Source organism: Camelus ferus, chromosome 1, assembly GCF_009834535.1.
Source record: "Camelus ferus isolate YT-003-E chromosome 1, BCGSAC_Cfer_1.0, whole genome shotgun sequence".
In the NCBI taxonomy this organism is placed as follows: Eukaryota; Metazoa; Chordata; class Mammalia; order Artiodactyla; family Camelidae; genus Camelus; species Camelus ferus.
Genome location: NC_045696.1, coordinates 7203757 through 7222229, shown reverse-complemented (window position 1 = coordinate 7222229; position 18473 = coordinate 7203757). Strand labels below are relative to the sequence as shown.

General features: G+C 38.9%; 1 protein-coding gene across 1 annotated transcript in view; it reads left to right on the top strand.

The window, feature by feature from the left end:
- DYRK1A (dual specificity tyrosine phosphorylation regulated kinase 1A) overlaps positions 1–18473 on the top strand; it is a 128658-nt gene that overhangs the window by 61069 nt on the left and 49116 nt on the right.

Sequence of the window (18473 nt, the reverse complement as noted above, 5' to 3'; positions counted from 1 at the left end):
TACAGACATTCTATGAGAAAATATATTTGAAAATCACTGACTTCTTGGTGTGCGATGGATCTGTACTCCATTTAGAAGGAGATAATTGCTAGGATAGGTGGGACAAGTTGATCTATTTTAAAATAAAATTGTATCTTTTATAAAGATACAATTATAAGGCACAAATGGAAACTGTATCTCCTTGACATGTTTCAAAGCATTTCTCTGAATATGTGAGATTAAAGAAATTCTCTCAGCCCCTAAGAATTGTCAGAACACTGATGGTCTTTAAGACTGTATTTGTAGCTGTTAGTATGTACTGACAGAGTAGAAAATTTTTTAAATGTTTTATTCATTATTAGAAATTTTACATATGAATATAATATATTTATATTATGCTCATATCTTGATCTTGGTTGCAAGATATGGTATTGTTTTCTTGGTCTCAGTTTACATATTCTAAGCTCTCTAGGTTAATAATTAATTTGGGTTTTATGATTTTAAAGTTATTTTTGAAATTATATATTAATGTGTCATAACCAGAAACAGAATGTTACTTCTCTTCAGTCTGATAAAGCTTGTTTGAGACTTCCAGTGAACCATGCATTCTGATATTATGCCCACCTTTTGTTTAGTCTTTCCGTAATAGAATAAAAATACTTTTTAGGATTTCTCTAAAATGTAACATTTGAAAATCTATTTGAATGTATAGAAAAACATTTACATAGTGCTTGCTTTTGAGTAGGTTGGGGAAAAAGTTGAAATGTTGATGGCAGCTTCTGTTAGAAAAACTCATAGCCATATAGTAAAAAGTTAAAATTACAAAAAATACACTACATTAGCTGTATTCTATGTATATTTCCATTGGATTGCTTGCCCTGGAAAGTGGAATATTGTTCTAATCCTTTACAGTTGCTGTTAATTTTGCTCTAAACCTGAAAGTGTTAACAGCAACTTGAAAATGTGACAAAGCTCAATTTCATTTCTTGTTTATTGCTTGTTTTCCTATTGGACAATTGGAAGTAGCTCTGCCCTGGCAACTAAAATAGGCTATTTGCATAACCTAGTTTGATTGGCTAGCCTTCCGACTAACAGTTCCAATCATGTGGTGTCGGTTTAGTGGTAGGCTATGCTAATTAGCTGCTGTTGCTGGGGTTCAGGATGGTTTCTGTGTGCTGTTCTGCTGCATTGTGTTGCCTGGTGAGAGACATTGATAAATGAGTGTTTAATGATCTGCAGCAGTTCCCACTCACTGCGGGCAGGCGGATTTTAGAACAGAAGTGGAAATAGAGATTTAATTGCTTTGTTAAATACCTGTAACCAAAATATGTGTATTAAATTATAAAGGTTAAATTGTATAAAATCTTTATCTGATTAAGTACCTTATAACAAAAAGGGAAATGTTTTAACTTTGTCTCTAAAATATAACTCATGGAGCAGCACTATGCACAGGTTTTCTAAAACTCTTTTCAGTAAAATTGGTCATTTTTTTTTCCAGATCAGAAATAGTACCATTGCAGTAAGTAGCATATTTGATATTTTTATGATTTTGACCTTTTATAAAGGTACATGTTTGTTTTTAATAAATTAGTGCAAGCTTTTGGGTAGAATTTATCTTGTACTGCTCCTGGGATCTGGCAGATAGGAGCGTAACTTGAACCCCCTCCCCTGTTCATGTTCTTCTGTTCAGTTAGAAGATCAAATTGTTATTTACCACCTCTTGCTGTTATTATCTTTCTAATTTAAGTCAGATGTTTTAACTGTTCTATATTATCTTTGGTTTACATTATGTCTTTGTTGAGGAGATTCTGTAGAAAATTCAAAACTCAGTGCTTTGTTCAAGGAACCTAAAAGGTGAAGAAACCCATGCAAAGTTAGATAAAAATACAAGACAGCCATGCAGAAAGTGCCATGAGGATTTATTTGGAGGAGTACAGGAAAAAAGAAAGGCTTTTTGAGGATAGGTACATGAGAAATGGGTTAGGCAGTCTGGGAAAGGCTTAATGAGGAAACCCATAGAACTTTGTCAAGGTTTTAAATATGACTTAATTAGAATAGTTGGAGAGTAATAGGAAGGAAGAACATTTTAGTGTGTAGAAAAGATAACAGTTGAACAAAAGTAACATTATGGTATTATTCACTTATCCAGTATAGGTGGTCGCAGTGATTAAGGCTCCAGTGTGTTAGATGTTTCATTGAGCTTCTAGCCAGCTGGTGTCATTCCCTTAAAATAAGAACTGCTGTTCTATTGTTCTAGCTCAAATTTTCTTTGGCTTTTCTTCACTTGGTTTTGTGGCAACCAGTTCTCTTCACCTTCTGTGTCTGTTGGTTAAAGCATAGGAGTTTTAAACTTACTTTCTTCCCTCCCTCTTGGCCCTGAAGCATTGAAATTCAGGATGGCACCAAAAATAATTCTTGTGAATTTTAGATGTCTATATCAAGTTTTCTAAGACATTTACCCCTTTAATTGTTAGGTCTTTTATTTTAGTGCTGCCAATTACATCTCAGTAAAACTGGGAGAAAAATAAATAAGTAAAACATGTACAGAAATGCTTTTATTCATCCACGTAATAAAGGGACATAGACTCCTGCACTCAAGGAATTTATAATTTAATGGACTTCGATGAGATATGTCTTTATATAACCGTATCACCACAGTATGTGAAGTGACGGAGTGTCCATGCTACAAGAGAGGTGGAAATTCAGAAGAGGGAGTGATCCTTTTTCAGTTTGCAGTTTTTTGGTGGAAGTGGTATTTCACTTGGCCTTAGGAATGCTTGTTTGTCCTCTGTGTGTCATCTTTGGTGAAGTGTTTGTTCAAATCTTTGTCCACTTTTTTTTCTTCTCTTTATTATTTAGTTTTGAGAATTCCTTATCTATCTTGGATAGAAGTCCTTTAGCAGATGTATGATTTGCAAAGATTTATCGTAGTCTATGGCTTTTCTTTTCATTCTCTTAATAGTGTCTTTAAAAAACAGATGTTTTTAATTTTTATGAAGTCTAATTCATTGATTTGTTCCTCTGTGGATCCTGCTTTTGAAAAACGTTTGCCTAATTGTCCCCAAGGTCTAAAAGGTTTCCTGTGTTCCCCACCTCCTCCAGATTTTATAGTTTTGGGTTTTACATTTAAGTCTGTGATCCATTTGGAGTTAATATTTGTAAATGGTGCTGCAAGGCATAGCTAAAAGATCAATTTTTTTTTTTTTTGGTTGCAGGTGGGCTATTTGAAGAAAGGACTATGCTTTCTCCACTGAATTACTTTTTAAAATTTGTGTTGAAAATCAGTCTTCCATATGTGTGTGGGTCTGTTTCTGGACTTTCTGTTCTGTTCCATTAATCTATTTGTCTTGATGCCAATACCATATTGTTCTTACTACAACCAGCCTTGTAATAAGTATTGAAATCTGGTAGTGGTAGTATTAGTCCTACAATCTTCTTCTTTTTCAAAATTGTTAAGACTTTTCCAGGTCCTTTGTGTTTCCATGTGAATTGGCAAGTCATTTTGTCAATTTCTACAAAGAAACCTACTAGGCTGTGGATTGGGATCGTGTTGAATTTATAGATAATTTCATAGGAAGAATTGACATCTTAACAATATTGATTCTTCAGACTCATGCTTATTGTGTAGCTTTCCCTCTATTTAGATTTTTGATTTTTCTAACTTTTTAATTTTAAGTATATAAGTCTTGCACATCTTTTGTCAGATTTATAAAAGTATTTCATTCATTTGAAACCTTTGAAAATGGTTTTTAAGCTTCAGTTTCTGACTGTGGTTGCTAGTATGTAAACTACAACTGATTTTCTTGTATTGAGCTTGTATTCTGCAACCTTGCTTAAAACCCTTGGTGAGTCTCATAGCTTTTTGTGGATTCCATCAGATTTCCTGCAGGGATGATCCTGTTGTCTATGATGAGAGACAGCTTTGCTTCTTTTCCAGTTTGCTTACCTTGTATATCTTTTCTTGCATTACTGCACTGGCTACTCCACGGAATGTAGAATACATATAGAACACAGTGTTGAATAGAGGTGGTGAAAAGAACATCCTTGTCTTTTCCTTTATTTTAGAGAGGGAAATGTTGCATCACCACTAAGTATGATATTAGCTGTGGAGTTCCTGTCAGTGTCCTATATCAGACTGAGGAAAATGACTTCTATTTCTAGTTTGCTGAAAGTCTTTTCCTTTTTTGATCAAGAATAGTTTTAAAATTTCGATTATCGTATGATTGGGTTTTTGTTTAGTTAATTTGATGAATAATGTTGATTTCTGAATATTAAACTGATACTGCATTTGGGTACACTGCCCTTTTTTAAAAGATTGTTAGATTCCGTTTACTACAGTTTTGTTTAGAATTTTTGCATCTTATGTTTATGAAGATACTGGGGTTTCTTTCATTGAGTTTTCTCTTTTCTATTTTGTTCATTTCTACTCTGGATGCTAGTTATTTTCTTTATTCTGTTGACTTATGATTTCATTTGCTTTTGTTTTCCCTAGTTTATTAAGGTAGAAAACAGAAGTCACTGATTTCAGAACTTTCTTTTTTAATAGAGGTGTTTAGTGCTATAATTTTCTACCTAAGTATTGCTTTCACTGTATCTCCCAAATATCAATATAATGTATTTCATTTTCTTTCAGTTCAGAATACTTTTAATTTGTTCTTTGATATCTTCTTTGAGGCACAGGAATTTAGAAGTATGTCATTAAGTTTCTAAGCATTTGGGGACTTTTTCCATATATCTATATTGCTTTCGAGTTTAATTTTATTGTCATCAGAGAACATATTTTGTATGACTTGATTCCCTTTAATTTATTGAGATTGGTTTTATGACCCATAATGTGGTCTATCTTGGTAAATGTGCTGTGTTGCTAGAAAAGACTGTTCAGCTCTTCTGTGGTGGAGTGTCATCTAAATGTCAGTTAAGTTCATGGATAGTATTGTTCCTATATCCTTACTGATTTTCTGTCTGCTTGTGCTATCAATTATTGAGATAAGGATATGAAATTTCTTAATATAATTGTTTATTCTTGCAATTTATAATTTCTTTTGCTCCAGGTATTTTAAAACTCTTTTAATAGGTGCATACCTATTCAGGATGAATATATCCTCTTGATTTGATGCTCTTATCATTATAAAATGACCTTCATTCCTAGTCACATATATTCCTTGAGTTGCAGAATACTTTGTTTCATATTAATATAGCCATTCCATTTAATTTTGATTAGTGTTAACATGATACATCTTTTTTCAACCTTTTATTTTTAATGTATTAATGTCTGTATTTGAAATGTGTCTTTTATAGGCAGTATATAGTTGAGTCTTGCTCTGCCCCACCCCCCCAAGTCTGAAAATCTCTGCCTCTCAATTGGGGTATTTGCTTTTAATGTGATTATTGATAAGCTTGTTTCAATCAAACTCCTATTTATTTTCTCTTTGTCCTCTCTGTTCTTTATTCCCCCTTTCCTCTTTTTTTCTGTCTTTTTGGATTAAATGAATATTTTTTATGATTTAATTTTTCTTCCTTGTTGACTTACTCATTTTAACTCTGTTAATTTAGTGGTTACTTTTTATCTGGTAACAGTCTACTTTCAAATACTACTACTAAATTACCTCACATTCAGCATATTGACCTCACTGTAATACACTTTCATTTATCTTTTACTGGTCTTTTTACTGCTTTTTCAAAGGTTTACTTTTATGTATGTTAGAAACCCCACACTACCTTATTTTTGTTTAAGCAGTTAATAATCTTTTAATGAAACTTAACTAATTAGAAACACTATGGCACGTTCACCCGTGTGCATTTACCTTTTCTGCTGTTCTTTATTTGCTTGTATAGGTCTTATTTCCATCTGGTCTCATTTTCCTTCATCCCCAGTACTTCCTTTTACATTTTTTAATAGTGTAGGTTTGCTAGTGACACATTTTCTCACCTTTCGTATACCTGAAAATGTTTGTATTTTATTTCATTTCTGACATATTTTCATTGGGCAAGAAATTCTAGTGACACTTTTTTCTTTCAACAATTTAAGATGTTGCTCCATTGTCTACTGATTTGCATTTTTCTTTCAAGAAATCTTACTTAATCCTTATCTTTGTTCCTTTAATATATAATGTCCTTTTTTGTTCTGACTGTTTTTTAAGATTTTTTTTTTTATCATTAAAAGCATGTTGAACTTTTGTATCTGTAGGTTTATAGTTTTTATCAAATTTGGAAAATTTCTGACTTTTTTCAAAATTGTTTCTGTTCACCCTCTCCTGTCTATTAGGAACTTTAGTTACGTGTGTATTACATTATTTAAGATTGTCCCAGAACTCAGTGAATGTCTATTAATTTTATATTTAACCTCTCTCTCTTCTTATGTTTTTATTTTTTCTGTTTTGACAGCCAGTTTCAAGTGTTGAATAGTCAGTTGGAATTTATTGCTGTCTTCAAGTACACTCATCTGTTTTTCTGCACTATCTAATGTATTTTTAATCTTATACTTTGTAGTTTCCATTTGTACAAGTTCAATTTTTGTGTCTCTTAAAAAATTTTGCACAACCCTCCTTACCTATTTGGATGTATGGAATATAGTTATAATAATAACTCTTTTAATGTCCTTGCCTGCTAACTGTAACAGCTTTGTCAAGACTGGATCAATTTCCATTGATTGATTTTTTTCTCATTATAGGTTGTGTTTTCCAGTTTCTGCATGTGTAGTAATTTTGATTGTGTGCCAGACATTAGTGAATTTTTACCTTGTTGAATGCTGTGTAGTTTTACATTTCTATACATTTTCTAGACCCTTTTCTGGGACCTTTAGGTTACTTGGAAATAATTTGATCTTTGGAGTTATACTTAAGATTTTTTATGTGAGATCAGCACAGTGTTGACTCTTGTTAATTTTTTCTTAAACATTTTTTATTGATTTATAATCATTTTACAATGTGTCAAATTCCAGTGTTCAGCACAATTTTTCAGTTATACATGAACATATATATATTCATTGTCATGTTCCTTTCTCTGTGAGCTACCATGAGATTTTGTGTATATTTCCCTGTGCTATACAGTATAATCTTGTTTATCTACTCTACAATTTTGAAATCCCGTCTGTCCCTTCCCACCCGCCGCCCCCTTGGCAACCACAAGTTTGTATTCTATGTCTATGAGTCTGTTTCTGTGTTGGCTCTTACTGTTCCTCACTACTGAGAAGATACTACCCAATGTAGTTTGTTTAATGCTCTCTAAATCTTACTGCTCCCCAGGCTGATTGGTGTGTATGTTGCCTAGCTTCTGGTAGTTTGCTGGTAATCTTTGGCCTGCCTTGACCTCTGCTGCAATCGCCCTGATCTCTGTCTTCATCTTCCATGGTGTTCTCCCTGTGTGCGTGTCTCTGTCCAGATTTCCTCTTTTTACAAGGACATCAGCCATACTGGATTAGGGCCCACCCTAATGACCTTATCTTAACTCATTACATCACAATGACCCTATTTTCAAATAAGGGCAGTTCCAAATAAAGTCATATTCTGTGGTGCTTGAGGTTAGACTTTAACATGAATTTTTTGTGGACTCAGTTAACCCTTTACCTGTCCCCTCCTCCAGTGGTGTTTCCTGAACATACCACTTTGATGCTTCTTACTCATGTTCTTCCTATATCTTGGAATGCCCCCTTTTCCTTTCCTTTGCTTGTATTGTCTTAATTAAAAACCACCTACTAATCAGAATTAATGTCTATTTACCTTTTAATGTAAATATTTATGTGGCTGTTTCTTAAACATTCTTGCAACATTTTTGAAGACATGGAGAGGACTCATTTTTGGAATCATGCCCCAGTTCTTTCTTCCCTCCCCAAAACCACCTGTAATGCTTTATAACTAGTGGTTACTTGAATTGAATATATTAACGAGTGTGTCAGAGCAAACAAGTTGTAGGTATGAGACATTTTACAAATGATTTATAACTTAAGGAAGGATTGGAGTCTGGAGTCATGGAAGTGATTGTAGTGAGCCTGGTGTGCATTAGTTTATATTAAACCAATACTGAGCCTACTAGATACAGAACCCTTTACTATGTACTAGGAATAGATAAACCTGTGAAAATTACAGAATCTGCCTCTGTTCTCATGGAACTTACTGTCTATGAACAGTTAAGAGGTAAAAGAACAGAGAAGATGGGCATGAAGGAATTTTTTAAGGAACCCTAGGCAGAACTTAGAGAATGAGTCATGCAAGGTGGAGGGTGAAGGAGCATTAGAGAAGCGTGGTGTTAAGCCTGGACGAGTGGGAGAGTGTTGCTGGTGGAGATGGCAGGTCAGGAAAGGCATCCTTTGAGGTGGGGGGCGGGCAAGTTAGTTTGCTTTTGGATAAAGAAGTAGAACCTCGAAGTAGAAAATGCCAGAATGAATAGTGAATTGATAGATGTTGGTCTTGCTCTACCACGAAAGGAGAGAGAGCTTGAGCAGCCCCCTCGAGGGGGGCTGACAGTGGTCGACAGCAGAGCTTTTCTGGGCCGGTGCTGTTCTGAAAATGTTTGAAGGAAGAGTGAAAGGGCTAGAGAACTGGGAGGTGATAATATGACGCTCATTTCTCTCTTACTAGTGAGGAAGCTAGGGCACAGAAAGTTAAGAAAGGTGCCCAGGGATGCAGCTGGTAAGTGGTGGAGCTGGAATTCAAACCTGGACATTGTGGTTCAAGGGTCTGTGCTTTTAGCACTACTCTATGCTGTCTCTAATGATTTTTCCCTAAATGCACTCAATTATTTAACACTCCTAAGGAAACTGTAATAATATTATACAGTTATAAGAACATCAGCCTCACTTGTCTTGAAGGTAGGAGTAAAAATAAATACAGTGGAACCAAAGCAATTCTGTTAAATTATTACAACTTGCAGAATGCCTACCCGAGAATAATGGAACTTTTTATGATCATTTAGTAACTAGGGGATATTCTGCTGGATGTCAGGTAGTTTAAGAAAATGGTGAGAAAAGCAACACGCATTTATTAAGCATTTGTCGTGCTGAACATTTCCTCTCGGTGTTAGGTGTATACTAGTGGACAAAGCCCTTGGTTTCATGGAGCTTGGATTCTAATGGCCGGAGATATACAGTAAACATCTAAACAAACAGATGATGTGGGAGGCGGGTGCAGTCTTCTCCAGAAAGGCCAAGGATGGTCTCTCCAAGGGAGTGCTTTACTTCAGTTTCATTTGACTTGTTTCAAATGAACACGTGTGTCTGTGGAATCGTCCAGTTGATAGTGCCAACCACAGTCGTGCATAAGATCTTGCAAACCTATTCTTATATCCAAAACAACTTACCATTTCTCCCCAGTTGGAGGAGAGAAGTGACGGGTGTCCATGTGAAAGCCCAGGAAGCTCTGTGCAGAAGGCTGGTCGGGGGACCGGGGACGGGGGGAGCTTAGCACTCTGCTCTTGTCGATTGTTTAGGGGAAGGGCTTTCTTGCTTTTAAAACAGCGAGTAGGTTTTACTACCAGAAATGTCTTCAGCATTAAGAAAAGCACGTAGTGCCATGCAGGACAGCTGTTGCTAGTGTCGATACGTATCGTCCATGTTTCTTGATAGTTAATGTGGATGAACGTTTTATAACTGAAAGTTTGAGAAAGTTTTCCTGAACACCAGGCTTCTCAGTTCACTCATTTTGCATAAAATTGATTTTACTGCACTTACTTTAACTACCTCCTGAGTATTATATGTATCTGAAAACTTGGGCATATTAACTGTTTTTGTAAGACACGTTCAACTAAATGCATTACTATTAAGTACTCACTGCAGCAAGTACAACTCAGGAAACAAACCTGGCAAGTTGCATTTTTCAAAAATTCGAAATGAAAATAGCCTTCAGGTCCATGGGGGGCTTTAAAAAAACATATTAATTGGCATTATTTTCCTATTCAATAAAGTAGTTAATAGGAAAGTTGGTACTGTTTTCCAGCTATTAAAGTATTAGTATCCTGACGTTTGAGAATTCATAGCGTGAAGGCAACTTTCACATCTTTTATCTTTGAATATGTGTGGTGTTTTAGAGTTTATGAAATGTGCTCACGTGTGTTTGCTCGCATGAACCTCTCGTAGGTGTTGGAATGATTTATCGTCCCTACTTTACTGGAAAGGCATCTTAGCCTTGAGAAAGGCCAGGGTCGTCACACTGTGAGTTAGTTGAGCTGAAGCTAGACTTGACAGTGTACCCGTCGCCTGCCATGAGTCCCAGGCTTGGGGATGCCACCCCCAGGAAGCCCTGGCTGGTGCTCTCCCTTCTTGCTGATGGAGCACCACGTCCAGGACTGGCGGAAGGAGCTCTCCTGTGGTGCCCTCCTTGGCAACTCTGCTGCCTGCAGTTCTTGATAAAAGTCACTGCTCCTCTGGTTGCTATTAGTCCTGTGACTGTCCCTCGTTGTTAGCGCTCGTCGTCCTCGTCAGTCACAGTGATGTCTTGGCAAGGGAGGAGAGGGCGCTTGCCATTTGACTATAGAAACCTAGGTTTATGTTTAATAATCTCTCTACTCCTGGTAGGAGAAAATTGGTTCTTTTGTATCCCCCTCCTTCCTATTAATCTGTGTTTGGGTCTCAGGAGGTGAGTTAGTTGAGCCAGGCAGTTATGGTTTTTGAGTGCCATTGTGTGCCCACTCACTGAAGATTTGTCAGTGAATGAAGCAGCATCCTTAAGGGCTTTGTATTATAGTTGGGGTAAAGAGATAATAACACAAACACAGGTACTGTATAAATAAACATAAACATACAATATTTTATATGATGTAGATAGGTAATATATAGGTATATAAGCATGTGTGTGTATATATATAATTTCAGTGCCTCACAATAACTTTGCTGCCTCTGAAGCCTCAAGACCCAAATCCAGCCTGTTGCTTCTTTTTAATAAATACACAGTCACACTCATTGGCTTATGTATTGTCTGTGGCAGCTTTTATGCTGTAAGGACAGAGTTGATTAATTACAACAGTGTATCCTCAATAAAGCCTAAAATATTCACACTCTGGCTTTAAGAAAAAATTGGCTGACCTCTTGCTCAAGATTTTGCCAGCCATTGTACTCGAAGATAGCGGTTCAGCCTCAGAGCTAGAAAATAAAGCTTGATTTCAGAAACCACCAGAGATGACAGACAGCTGGAACTTTGGTGCAAAGAGGATAGTTTCCACCCACTAGGTGTGGGTCACCATGGTAACTCAGGTGGAGGTGACTAAGGAAGTTTTGCTTCGAGATGGGGAGCCTGTTCTGCTTTCAGAAGAGCGTTTGTTGTTAGTATTTTATAGTAGTGTGAATTGTTCATGGTGATTTTTAAAATGTGATCTAATAAAAGTGATGATCTTATAAAAGTGTATACAGATTAGATAATGAGAGTTGCTCCTGTTTCCTTAGAGTCCCACTCTTCAGAAATATTCATTAAGAGCTGTTAAGACATGGAGTTTTCCCTCTGTCTAAATATTTCCTTCTATCCAAGAGTTTTAAAAAAATGTTTTCTGATTATTTTCTTTCACGTTGTGACCTGTTAGTTGACTTGGTTCCTCAAAATGCAGAGAATTAGGGGTTGTACAGTTGAGTGTTCATTACATATAATACTAACATAAAATATTTTGGAAAGAATTTTAAGTGTAAGTTTTCCCATCAGTTATGAGTTGCCATTGTAGATTTTTAAAATTAGGCTTTCATGGCAAATATTAAAGCACTTTTGTACTATATCATCATTATTTAAAATCTTACAAATTTTCATCAGAATTCTTCTAGTGGAGGCACCCCGTAATCTGATCACCTGGTAAATCTTTGAAAAATATTGATGTCTGGTCCCCATTTCAGGCCTAAATGAATCCAGATCTTTAGAGGATGGGATGTCATCTGTAAAAAAGAGCCCTCCAAGTGAGCTATTGAGTAGGTAGCACCTTGTATGATACAACTTGTTTTCATAATGAAAATTTATAGGAAGATAGGAAGGTTTAACATGCTTGTAGTATATAATTCATGATTTACCCTGGAAAAAAATTTATATACTGAGTTCCTTTGAATCCAAATGTTGAACAAAGGAAGGAAATGCATATAAAACAGGGATTATGTCATCTGATTTAAAGAGTCACGTTAATTTACTCCCTCCCACCCTCTACTTTTGTACCTAATCACCAAGAAAAAGTCCTTTCAAAATCAAAAACACATTTCTTAACTTTTGGATGGTAGCTTTGTATTAGTCCAGATCTTTACTAATGGCAAGTAACATACATCTGATCACTGTTTTCAGTGAAGTATTTGCTAACTTCCCTAGGCAGATATTACTCCCTGTTTTCATTGTGCTAGGCTAACTGATATAACAGGCATGCAACATTTCATTGATTTAAATTAGAAATTTATTTCTTGTGTATGTAATAGCCCAGTGACTGACAATAACTGTTTTGCTCCATACAGTCACTCAGGGACCAAACTGGATATTTTTCCTATCTCACATATGATGTCCAAAGGTGGCCCTGGGTTTTGGCATTCAGTCATTGGATTGGGGAAGAGCGTGGAGGTTTGTGGGTCAGGCCTGGTAGTATATACGTCACTTCTGTTGACGTTCCACAGGCCAGAGCTGAGTCACAGGGACATGCTAGCTGCAGGGGAAGCTGGGAAATGACTAGTTGCCTCAGTCAGGGGGAAAAAATGCCTTTGGTTGTCGGTTAGCAGTCTTGTCCATGTGGCATGTACGGCCACCGTAAACACCAGCAGGGCCTTGGTTTATTCTGTGTAACATTTTCTTTCGTTGTTCCTTTTCTCGTCCCCCTTTTTTGAGTGATTGTCCCTTGTTGTTCATTTATGTGCGACAGTCAGGGTTCTTGGATGCAGACAACAAACTCATCCTTGGCTAATTTAGGCAGAAAATGAATCAGTTAGCCTGCAGAATTGATTGGAAAGCTGGAGACTGTGCTAGAGAACTAAGTAGGAGGCAACGTGGCAGGCAGCAGCAGAGGACACAGCCAGGTCAGGCCACAGGCCCGGTCTCGCCGCTCCTGGCTCTTTGCAGTCAGCTGCTGTGTGAGCTTCGCCTTCCCTTCCCTGCGGGGAGCACGCTCACACTGCCCGTGCACCTTGCAGGAGCTGCGCCTCCAGTTCTCAGGCTGCGCAGGAACGTTTGACCGTTCAAACTTGGGTTGCTAGAAGGGAGTGAGGATGAGAGAAGTTTTGTTACTGTTTGGCTTTTATAGTAGGAGACATGGCTTTTTCTGTCATCTGTGATTGCCACAAACCGTGATGGGTGTCCAGATACTGAGTGACCAAAAAGTGACAAACGCCTACTCAGGACCTTTTCATCAGAAGAAAATGTGCCATGTTGGGTGTAAGATAGGAGACTGTCCCAGTCTTGATTTTGCCACTGACCTTTTGGGACAAAACATTAAACTTCTCTAGGTCGCAGGTGTCCCCTCTATAAACTGAGATGGGGAACTTGATGTCTGATAATACTTGTTAATCTGCAACTCATTGAATAAAATATTTATTGAATGCCTTTATGTGCTGTCATGAAAGAGAAGAGTGAGAGAGGCATGCTGGCTGTCTCGCCCTTCAGAGCAGAGAATTCCTTCTCGAACAGTTGTGGGGGGCCCAGCAGCTCCTGAGGAGCCCCTCATCTGGATGAGAGGGTTGTGGGCAGGGGTCTCTGCTTCGCTCACCCACTTATTTATTGTCTATTTTAAACCTTTGCATTGTTGTATTCATGAGAATATATAAACAAATACGACCAGTCCTTCCCTCAAGTGTTCTAATTGTGAGGATGTGCTGATTACTTTAGCATAGAACATGTTTGCTGTGTTAACAGCAGAATAGTAGGAAAGAAATGGAGCAGGGAGCAGCTCACTGCAAGATTCTGGGAAGGTTTCTTAGAGAAGATGACATTAGATCTGGGTTTTAAAGTTTGAATCCAAGATTTCTAGGAGCAGAAAAGAGGAGAAAAGGGACCACATTCTAGATGGGGAACACTTCTGCCTGGGCACTGTCAGTGCAGCTCAGAGGGAGGCCATGTATGGGGGCACGGGACGGAGAGACCTGGCGGGCAATGAGACGAGGTGACATGTAAACCTGGAAGCTCTGGATCTCTTAAAGTGATGCTGATCTTGAACCTGTGATTAAGGAAGCAGACTGGCAGCAGTGGGGAGAGGGCACAGAGACTGGGTAAGGCTCGGGTGCTATAGAATCACCCCTTCGTCACTTTCACTTTCTTCTGAATTAGAGCCTGACAGAGTAAAGAAATTAACAGTTGGATTTGTGAGACATTCCTGAGGCCAGAGTCTCAGAATGTAGTTTGTGTGTAGAGGGAGGTGGGGGTGAGAGAGAGTTTCTGGCTCGAGTGGATGGATAGGGGATGCAGTTCATAGAACCGGGCGCACACGGTGTTCCTCTCTGTGCTCCCGCCCAGGCAGGCAGAGCGCCGGGCTTTCTGACCCGCTCAGGTTAGCCTGGGGGTGTGTGAGTGTAACAACAGCACGTGCTCCGGACGGCCACTGCCAGTCTGTCTGAGCTCGTGCTTGACAGGAGACCTGGCTGTACTCTCTGTTGTGAGGGACGGGAGGTGAAGTGGAAGACACAGCTCCCCTCCACTCCCAATTTCTCTTTTCCTTGTTTTATTTTCTTCAGAACACTGATCATTTTCTGACATTACTGAATTCACTTACTTATTTTGTGAGGGATCGTGTCCTCTCCCAACCAGCAATAAAATACAAACTCCAGGAGGCCAGAGTCTTTGCCCTTCATCTTCTCTTGTGTCTTTAACGCTAAGAACTTTTTCTAGCACAGCACTGTCCAGTAGATTATAACATAAGCCACCTATGTAATTTAAGCTTTTAGGAGTCACAGTTTAAAAAATAGAAAAAAAGAAACATTAATTTTGGTATCTTATTTTACCCACTATATCTAAAATATGTTATTTTAAAATTAAAAATTTATTGATATATCCTACATTCTGTTTTTTGTAGTAATTCCTTGAAATCTTGCATGTGCTTTGCATTTGCAGCTTATCTCAGTTCCAGATAGTTGCATTTCAAGCACTGAGTGGCCACCTGTGACTAGTGGCTACCGTACCGGACAGCTAAGGTGTAGAGCATAGTGGGGGCGTGGTAAATGTTTGTTGAATGAATGAATTAGAGGATAGATTGTTTGTTAAGGGGGCGTGTAGAATCCCGGAAGGTCCCATGTGCCAGGTACCAATTTAAACATTAAATCTTTGATTTTCATAATAGTCTTGAGGTTTGAGTACTGGCTTAACCCATTCTGCAGATGGGAAGGGAGGCACAGATTTATTTACCCAGTCACTCAGTCGCTGGGTAGTAAGTGGCGAGATTGAATCCAGACACCCCAGTGTTTGTTTATCGCTGTGACTGAAAACACAGCCAGAGCCATATCACTCCTGGCATACCTTCCCTGGTGCCCTCTTAGCTTTTTTACAAAATCCAGATTTCTTACCCTGGCGGAAGGACTCTGGTCCAGCCTACCTGTGTATCCTTACCTGCTCCTTTGTCTGTACTCCATTATCCAGCCAAACCTGAAGTGACATTTGAACTGCAGTTGGGAGGGAAAGTGGGAGTTGCTCAGGCAAAGCAGCAGAGCCAGGACTTCCGAGGTGGAAGGTGTCCCTGGTATGCTGGGAGTCTGGGGGGCGGGAGTCGGGGGAGGCCGCAGGGACAGGGCTGCTGAACTTCCTAGTCTAGTCTTTTCTCACAGGTCAGTTTTGTGAGCTCGTCACAGAATTCATGGTGACTAGAGAACTGGCTTTTCTTTTTTTTTAAAGGTTCTTTTGTAAAATTTGATGTGAAGTTTACTCGTTTTTCCTAGACTCCCTTTTAAATTCCCGTCTCTTCTGGCCACAGCGACCCATTCATCTGCGTTCACCTGCATTCAAGTAGGTTGCACGTGGGAGGGGACATCTCTCGCAGAGGGCTGGTTCCCAGCCCGATCTCTTTTCAGACTTGCTGGTTCAGTTTCTCTTCACTCTTGTGAGGACGCATCAGTCCTGTCTCGCAGGGGTGCTCCCCGTGTCTCTTGAGCACCCCCCACTCCTACTCCCTCTGTCTCTGAGGAGCGTGGACCCTGGAGAGTCTGGTTTGCCCTACCACCACTGACCAGCCCGAAGCCCATGAATGTGGGGCCACCAGCTGCCAGGCCCCATGGGGCTGCTGGACTCTTTTCTTTCTATGTAAAATGTAACAGATGCTGTATTAATGCCACTGATTCGTGGGACTTCCGTGGATCTGAGGCATACTGGCACAAAGTTTGGCATGGAGAGTGTGATGAATGTTCTTACTATTTTTTACTTTTATCACTTTTTCTTTAATTGTGAAAAACTGCTAGCAGAGCGTTCTGGTAAAGGGTCATAGAAAGCTGCTCTATCCATACTGTTATTATTGAGGGTATTCTGCCTGGTTTGGAAAAATGTGCTTGTTTGAGAGGTAAATGGTGAAATCTTACTGTTACTTACGTATGGACTTACTTTTTGACTTCTAGTGAATTTGAAAGTTTTTCCATATACTTATTATTGGTTTATGAGAATTTCATCTTTTGCCTGACTTTTTGGAGGGTGGGGGCGGGAGGCAGTGACAGATCTTAGTGTTTTTAATGGTATCATTAGGGAATTTTATATATTCAGGATATTGTATAACATTTCATACAGTAACATTTTCTATACTATTTTCATTTGGTGTGGAACTTAGCCACGAATTTTAAACACTTGCACAGTACATGTGTAAGAAGGAAAACTAATGATGAGCTCTGAAATGATGTGTTTATTTGCTACATAAGTATACTTTTAATGAAGGGTTACTTTTTTATATTATTACATTTTATAACCTCTGTCTAATAGTTAACAATTTGCTCAGTGCTTAACTTTTAAAGCGTCTCTGGTCGGATGAATCTCTTGCCTTTTGGGCATTTTGTAATGGAAAATCCCCGTAAATATAGTGTTTTAATTGGAATCACAAAGCCAAATGATTGCCTCATTGGATAATTTTAAGTATTCTGCTGCAATTCAATATAGGTACCCAACCAAGTACTTAACTAGATTTAAAAATATCTTGTATGTTTCACAGCTGTCTAGCTAGAACTAAAAAAAAGTGAGGAGAGGAGTATGTGCAGGGTTCTCCTCTTTTCTGCCTGGGGTAGGAGAGGGGAAGTTTTAAAAAGTGGCTGTGTCCCTCAGCTGCTGTTGCTCTGCCTGCTTTGAGAGAAGGCAGAGGCAGAGATTAGGGAAGGTTTGAGGCAGCTTTCTTTCCAAAGAAACTGAATGTGCCCGAAACTTAGTAGCATCTTCAGACACTTCTTAAAGTGACACGGTTGTGGCCTAGCTGAAGGTGATGGCAGCCTGTGGTAGGTGACCTTTCCGCCCGTGTTGTACTCCTGGCTGCCTCTTTCTGTTTCCTGGTTCTTCTTCCCTGCAGGGGAAGGCAGCCACGCAGGCAGCGTCCGGCTCTTCAGTAGCTTCTAGATGTGTTGCAGTATATCGTGTCTCTTCTGTTTGTACTTTCAGGTTTCTGGAAGGCAGCTTCAGCGTGTGTGGGCCCTGGCAGAATGATGGTCAGGAGAGCTGAAGAGAACTCCTGGAGCGGGGTGGGGGAGGGAGCATCTTTGGGCGATTCAGGTTATATATGTATGTACATATTCATACACTGTGTGTGTGTGTGTATGTATGTGTGTGTGTGTATAAAACATTGAAAGTTTTCCTACTATGTTTTTGTGTAGATATTTTAAAAAAGGAAATAAGTTAGAATCTAACCACCATTTATTAGAAAGTGTCTTTTCAGCTCTAAACAGAGACTTTTGAACACAACCTTTCCTTTCCTCTGGCAGTGATCTGTGTAACGTTTCAAATCCATGGCATTTTACGAGGGAAGGACTACTTTGCATTTATGTGACTGGACGAGATGACGATGACTCTTACTTCATGTATAAGGAAACTGCCTTGTTTGTCACCATGCTGCGTTTATGCTGAGGTTACGGCAAGTGACAGGACGTCTTAAACCCTAGTTCAGTGTGTTTCTGCGTAGCAAGTTGAACTTTCCAAATCATGTATTTCTCATTTTACCTGTTTTGTAAATGAATATGCTAAATTTGCATGGTACAGAGGAATCTGAGATACAGAAAGACCATGGGGCTTCACAAAGGTGAGTTTGAGCAGCTTGAGACCCACAGCTCTCCCAGCCAGAGGGGTCCAGGGCTCTCCCTTCACTGCCCACGGATGACTCTGACCTGAGAGGTGAACACAAACCCCATCTTCTGACTGAAAATAGGAAGTGCCATTCACTGAGCGCACAAGTTACTTAGGCTGCATTGAACTGTTCTATGTTTGCCAGCTACTCCTGGTCCTGTCTCAGGTGACTGTCTTGTAAACCATAAGTGAGGCTACGTCATCCGACCAGCACTAGTACGAGGGACAGCTGTCTGTTAGCCTTGAGCTCTGTGGTCATTTCTTTCATTGAGAGACACGCTGGAGTCTCGGGATCTGGCTTACCATCTAGTCTGAATGGTAATGGTTTCCTAG